The sequence below is a fragment of the Carlito syrichta genome, unplaced genomic scaffold, assembly GCF_000164805.1.
Source record: "Carlito syrichta isolate Samal-C Ts95f unplaced genomic scaffold, Tarsius_syrichta-2.0.1 Scaffold307219, whole genome shotgun sequence".
Classification (NCBI taxonomy): Eukaryota; Metazoa; Chordata; class Mammalia; order Primates; family Tarsiidae; genus Carlito; species Carlito syrichta.
Window position 1 is genome coordinate 187,259 of NW_007251315.1, and position 7,600 is coordinate 194,858.

Sequence of the window (7,600 nt, forward strand, 5' to 3'; positions counted from 1 at the left end):
CAAAAAAAAAAAAAAAAAATCCCAGCATTTTGGGAGGCTGAGGTGAGAGGATTGCCTGAGCTTATGGGTTTGAGACAAAACTGGGCAATCTGGCAAGACCTCATCTCTATAATAAATCAAAAAACTAGCTGGGCATGGTGGCGCATACCTGTAGTTCCAGCTACTTGGAAGACTGAGGTGGAAGGATCGTCTGAGCCCAGCAGGTTGAGGCTGTGGTGGCCAGGAGCATGCCACTGCCCTCCAGTCTTGGCAAAAGAGTAAGACTCTTACTCAAAAAAAAAAAGGTCTGGGGATGGATAGTGGTGAAGGTTGTACAACATTGTGAATGTACTTAATGCCACTGAACTGTTCCCTTAAAATGATTACACTGTAAATTTTATGTTATGCATTATTTTACCACAGTTTTTAAAAAAGTCTAGATAGCAAAATTAAATCTACCCTGAAAACACAGAGATTTTTATATCAACAATTTTTTTTTTTTTTAAAGCAAGATCCATTGAGAGGACAGAAAAGCTCCCACAGTGGGAGGGGACCTGAAGGTGTTGCCCATCATCAATGTTATTCAAAGGAATTTGCTATGAAGTGGACCAAAGTCCAAAGATAAAGACCCCAATTATTCTTTCTGCAGGAGCAGAGGTGAGCAGGATTAATTACAGGTGTCTGTCACTCCTGCTCTGAAACAGCTCCAGGAAGGGACTCCTCCTCCAGATCTTCTGTCCTCTTGTCACACATAATTTCATGAACCTGCCACCAATGCCATAGGCACCTCTCCCAGCCCTGGAACGTTCCATAGCACAGCCTAGGTTCTCCTGACCTGGGCCCTGCTGGCACTGGCACACTCCCCTGGCAGCATGAACAAGGCACTGGTGAGTCGTGGTTCTGCTGGCCAGGACGTTGCTGAGGTGGCTTTTTAATCCTCTAGTCATGCCGTCCTAGTGATTGCTTTTATTAGGAAATGTAATGAAAAAGACTATATGAAGCCCCTGCCAGAAAAAAAAAAAAACTAATAAGATTTTGCACCAAGTGTGGCGAGAAAAGAAAGGGGGAAAAAAGCACATTAGGAGTCAGATAATGAGATAAATGAAAGACCGCAGGGAAGATCATTTTTGCAGACTTGCTGGATGGTTGTAAAATTTTTAATTTGCTGAATTCTCTCTTTTCGTTGTCTCTGATTCGCCCCATCTCTGTCTTTCACCATCTTTCTGATGCTCTGAACCCTGTCTGTCTTTCTCTCTTTGCCTCTCCCCTCTTCTTCGCTTTTTCTCATTTCAGCTCTTACCTTTCAAATTTGTGTGTGTGTCCTTTCCCCGTGGCCAAATCCTGCCTCATGACTTGGGCAGAAGGCTGAGACCAGGGCAGCAAGGACCCACCTAGTCAAGGGACGAAAGAGGACAAAGAACTGCCGCCCCTGCCTTTGCCTTCCAGTGAGTGGCTGTGATTCAGCTAAAGGAAGAGAAAGGGGGAGAAATCAAGGGAAGAAGGGGAGAGAAATGGACTAAGAAGGGAGGACAGGAGATCAAAGACTAGGGAAGTAAGGAGGAAGAGAAAGCCCCCGCTGCTCCCGCAAATCGATTCTCTGCAATGCCCGCCTCCCCGTCTGTGCTCTGAGCTTCTGAGCAGAATGCCACCTCCGTGGGATGCCAGGCCTAAACAGACGGGCTCTGGGGCACTGGGCAGGTATGCAGGCCAGGCTGCTGGGGACCCCCTATACCTGCCTTGCCCTGTAGAGAGAGGTCCCACTTTGCCAGGACTACCCTCTCACCACTCACACTGTAAGGAGGTACTCTCCAAAATCTAGTTTCACTACTTGCATTCACAGGCTCCTTCCTCCTGTTCTGAATTTGGGAATTCTGGGTTGTTTCCTTGCTACCATGCATAAATCCCTATTCACAGCTGCAGTTGGAGGGACTAAGGGTGGACACAATGAGCGGCTTCCCCATAGGGAGCTGGAGGGGGGGTGGGGAGAACCTGTGAAGTACAGGAATGAATGGCTTAGGATGGAGATGCATTGTTAGTTATTAGGAACATCATTCTCACTCCTCCATCCCTTGTTCCTTGCCCAGTGGGGACTGTCTGCTCTGTTTCTCTCCCAGGGGAGCCATCTCTTCTCGGTGCTCTCCCTCCTGTCTGCAAAAGTATGCTGCTGTTACCTAGGGAATGGGCGTGTCCTGCACCGGCCATTGCAGGAGATGAAAGAACCATGAAAATCCGCAAGGTCTGTGGGAATGAAAGGACCAACCAGAAACCAGGCATTTGCACCCTTTGATCATCATCTCCCTTTTTCCCACTCATTCCCCTCCCCCAGCCTCTGGTGGCCATCATTCTACTCTCTGCTTCTATGAGCTCAACTTTTAAAATTATTTTTATTTTTAATTTTTATTGTTTTTTGAGTTGGAGTCTCACTCTGTTACCCAGACTGGAGTGCAGTGGCCGCTCCCAGCCACTGCAGCCTCGACCTGCTGGGCTCCAGCGATCCTTCCGCCTCAGCCTTCCAAGTAGCTGGAACTACAGGTGCGCACTACCACACCCCAAGTTGCCCAGGCGGGTCTCGAACCCACGGGCTCAGGCAATCCACTCACCTCAGCCTCCCAAGGCGCAGGATTACAGGTTGAGCCACCGAGCCCGGCTGAGCTCATCGTTTTGACTCCATATATGAGATCATGTAATAGACTAATTAGCCTAATTTAATCATTCTACATTGTAAACATCACAAAACACCACATTGTACCCTTTAGATACATACAATTAATATTTGTGAATTAAAAATAAAAATTTAAGTGGGCATAGTGAAACGTGTCTGTCGTCGCAGCTACTAGGGAGGCTGAGGCAGGAAGATTGCTTGAGCCCAGGAGTTTGAATCCAGTCTGAGCAACATAGCAAGACCCATCTCTAAAAATAAATAAGTAATTTTATTTTATTTGAGTTGGAGTCTCACTCTGTCGCCCAGACTGGAGTGCAGTGGCCGCTCCCAGCCACCGCAGCCTCGACCTGCTGGGCTCCAGCAGTCCTTCCGTCTCAGCCTTCCAAATAGCTGGAACTACAGGCGCGCACTACCATGCCCGGCTAATTTTTGATTTATTGTAGAGATGAGGGCTCGCCAAGTTGCCCAGGCAGGTCTTGAACCTGCGGGCTCAGGCAATCCACTCACCTCAGCCTCCCAAAGAGCTGGGAATAAGTAATTTTAAAAGCATTTTTTTTTGGTTGGAGTCTCACTCTGTCACCCAGGTTGGGGTGAAGTGACATACTCACAGCCACCCCAGCGTCGACCTGTTGGGCTCAGGTGATCCTTCTGCCTCAGTCTTCCAAGTAGCCAGAACTACAGGTGCACACTACCATGCCCGGCTATTTTTTGATTTATTGTAGAGACGAGGTCTTGCCAAGTTTCCTGGACCAGTATCGAACCCGCGGGCTCAGGCAATCCACTCACCTCAGCCTCCCAAAGTGCTGGGATTATAGGCTGAGCCATTGAGCCCAGCCTTAAAAGCATTTTTTAAAAAGAAAGAAATCAGGCAAATGATGTGTCAACAACACTGGGGAGTCACAGGGAAACCTCTGGAAATGGGGGGTATATGGAACAATCTGATGGTAGAGACCCCAAACCAGGCTGGGCAGAGGAGGAAGGGGGTTAGGAACTAAGGTGGATTGGGACAGAGATGGGCTATCCCAAGGGAGATGAAATATGTTCAAGGTTAGTTGGGAGGGAGTGGCTGCTACTAGAGTATAGAATAGAATAGAATAAGAGCTCATACACATATAGAGCAGCTTACAGAAGTGGGAAAAAGGAAAACCAGATAATACACACAGTGCATCCTATGTTCCGGGAATTGCTCTGAGAACCTGAGGTTATTTACTTACTTAATCCTCACCACAATCCTATGAAGTCAGCACTATTGTTAACATCTCCATTTTACACGAGGAAAGTGAGGCATAGTGAGAGGATTCTGAACACAGGCCATCTTCCTCCAGAGTCTGTGCTTTTTCTCTTCTTTTTCTTTTTTTTGAGTCAGAGTCTCACTCTGTTGCCCAGGCTGGAGTGCAGTGGCATGCTCACGGCCACTGGAGCTTCAATCTGCGGGACTCAGGTGATCCTTCCACCTCAGCCTTCCAAGTAGCTGGAACTACAGGCACGTACCTGGGATTACAGGCATAAACCACCACACCCAGCTACTCCAGCTTCAATCAACCTGCTGGGCTCAGGTTATCTTTCCACTTCAGTCTTTCTTTTTTTTTTTTTTTTTTTTTGAGTTGGAATCTCACTCTGTTGCCCAGACTGGAGTGCAGTGGCCGCTCCCGGCCACCGCAGCCTTGACCTGCTGGGCCCCGGTGATCCTTCCGCCTCAGCCTTCCAAGTAGCTGGAACTACAGGCACGCGCTACCACGCCCGGCTGATTTTTTTATTTATTGTAGAGATGAGGTCTCGCCAAGTTGCCTAGGCGGGTCTCGAATCCACGAACTCAGGCAATCCACTCACCTCAGCCTCCCAAAGGCGTGGGATTACAGGCTGAGCCACCGAGCCCGGTTCACCTCAGCCTTTCAAGTAGCGGGAACCTCAGGTGTGTACCACCATGCCCGGCTAATTTTTTTTAAATTTTTTGTAAAGACAGGGTCTCGCCAAGTAGCCCAGACTGATCTCAAACCCCTGGATTCAGGCAATCCTCTTGCCTCTGCCTCCCAAAATACTGGGATTACAGGCGTAAGCCACCACACCCAGCATAAGTGGCAGTTTTTAATACTGTTACTCTCTACTTCCCATGAAATGAAGAAAGCATCTGCGGTGCTTGGCAACTGATAAGTCTCAACTTCCCACCTCTGATTTCCCACCAGAAACACTGAAGAAGGGCCCTCCAAGGGACCGACTTCTTAGGGGCACCCAATCCTGCAAAAAGGCCTCAAAGAGTCCCAGCATACATATTACAGCCCCTCTCCCAGAGCCGACCTCTCCTTGCTCTGTCCTTATGACCACGGAGGTTCCCAGACCCTGGGAGACCCCCTGCCCTGTGGCTCACGGCATTGTTCCAAAGAATGCTTGTCATTACCCTCCTTCATTGCCTCCTTCCCTCCCCCAGCCCTTGCTTTTCTCTTTATGGAGAAGGCACAAATTAGGCAGAAAGGAAAATGTTGACAGTTTTCAGCCCTCCCTTGCTGGGGATAAAGAGAAATACGTTAACGGTTGAAGCTTTAGGCGGATCAAACACAGTTTGTGAGATGCTTCAAATGTATTATTCATCTCACCAATGAGATGCAATCTTGGGCTTTCTCTTTGTGCCCCATCAAGAGGAAACCTCAGCTACTGTGGCGAGGCCAGGCTCCAAAGGGGAGGGGCGCTTTCAGAACGCCATCTTTGCAATTAAATCAACAAGTTCATCTTGCATCTGCCTTGTTTCTCCTGAAGCTTTCCAGATGAGGTGGGTCATCTTGTCAGAGAATCAAAGGGTGCAAAGGCTGCGGATAAGACCTACAAGAATTGGGCCGTGATAAGCACTTAGAATCACAGAGAAGACTGAGACACTTTGAGAAAGTGGAACTGGAGATGATCCTGGAAGGTCCCCTGTGTGCCATGGGAACTTGAGGGATGTAATTCTCACAGGCTAGAAGACCTCCAAGCTGTACTCACCTTGACACTTAAATGCCCAGGGGAAGGATCTGGAACCAGCTTTGGGGCTTTTTGTACAATCTTTGGTCTTATGAACTGGACTGGTGGATACCCCGACCCAACTGCCTAGGGGTTCTGTACCCATTCCTTACTCCTCTTCTTTTTCCCTTTGACTACTGAGGTCCCTTCTGGCTCCCATCAGCATCCTAGGGCTCTTTACTCAGAAAAGAGACTGCCACAGCCTTCCACGATTTTGCCCCACTATGTGACAAGCCTTACACTTATGCTGTGCCAAACAAATTGGATGCGGGGGTGAGGAGCAAGCATTGCCAGCGGAACTGGAGACTGAAACAGCCCAAAGGAATGGAAGTTTGACAAGATGGATCAAAAAAGCCTTAAAGTACACATACCCTTTGACCCAGCAATTCCATTTCTTTAAAACTGCCCTAAGGAAATACAAGTATGCAGAGATGTACAAAAATGTTCATTCCAGCTTTGTTTATAAGGGCAAGGCTTGCAAACATTTTAAAACCACAATAATAAAGTATTGATTAAATAGTAGCCTTCTGATCCAGTCTTTTATTTTATTTTATTTTTGAGTTGGAGTCTCACTCTGTCGCCCAGACTGGAGTGCAGTGGCCGCTCCCAGCCACTGCAGCCTCGACCTGCTGGGCTCCGGCGATCCTTCCGCCTCAGCCTTCCGAGTAGCTGGAACTACAAGTGTGCGCTACCACACCCGGCTAATTTTTTGACTTATTGTAGAGATGAGGTCTCGCCAAGTTGCCCAGGCGGGTCTCGAACCCGCGGGCTCAGGCAATCCACTCACCTCAGCCTCCCAAAGCATAGGATTACAGGCTGAGCCACAGAGCCTGGCTGATCCAGTCTTTTAAAATCAGATTCTGGAAGACTAGCAGGAGGAGGTAATATATCAATACATTTTCATTCTTAAAAAAATTCACCTGTAATCTCAGCACTTTGAGAGGCTGAGACGACAGGATTGCCTGAGCCCGGGTTCGAGACCAGCCTGGGCAACTTGGTGAGACCTCGTTTCTACAATAAATCACAAAAAACTAGACGGGCGTGGTGGCATGTGTCTATAGTTCCAGCTACTTGGAAGGCTGAGGCAGAAGGATCGCCTAAGCCCGGCAGGTCGAGGCTGCAGTGGCCATGCGTGTGGCAGGTTGAGGCTGCAGTGGCCATGATTGTGACACTGCACTCCAGCCTGGGCCACAAAGAGTGAGACTTCAACTAAAAAAAAAAAAAAAAAAATTCAAATAATAAAGATAAAGCAAAGTTCCCCCTCAGTCCTTACCCAATCCCATCCCCATCCCCAAGGTACCCATTGTAATAAGCTTAGTATGTACCCTCTCCAATCTTTATTTTTGAAGAATCATATTTAAAGTAAACAAGTAATAAAACCAGGTAATGCAAGTTTGTAACTATAGACAAATTGGTCTATGCAAAGGGAAAAGGCTGGCTGAGCATAAACTAAAATGTGAACAATATTCAGCTTTAAATAGTGGATTGCCTAGGATTTTTATTTTCTTCTGCAGAAATTATTGTGTTTTCTACACGTACAGAAAAGAGAAACAATGCTATTTTTTGAATACAGTGGAACACAAGCAATTGGTGGCACTGGCTGCCTCTGAGGAGTGGGAGAGCCTGTTCATTGTATATTCTTTTATGCCTTTTGAATTTTGCACCTAGGGCACGTATTAACTATTCCAAAATGAATAAAATTTTTAAAAATTTAATATGGCAATAAAATGAAATGAGGGGGTTGGTGAAGACCTCCGAAGGATGGCAAGCCTGACAGTCTGAGAATATGTAAAATTCCTCAAGCTGTAGCTATAGTTTCTGAATCAGCACAGGAGTCACTCCAGTGGTGCTGGTCTCTTTCTGTCTCACCAGGCAAGGAATAGGGCCTATAACCTGGAAGAAATGAGGTAGGGTCTAAAATAAACCAGGCTGCCAGCCAGAAATAACCTTATAATAATATACAACATA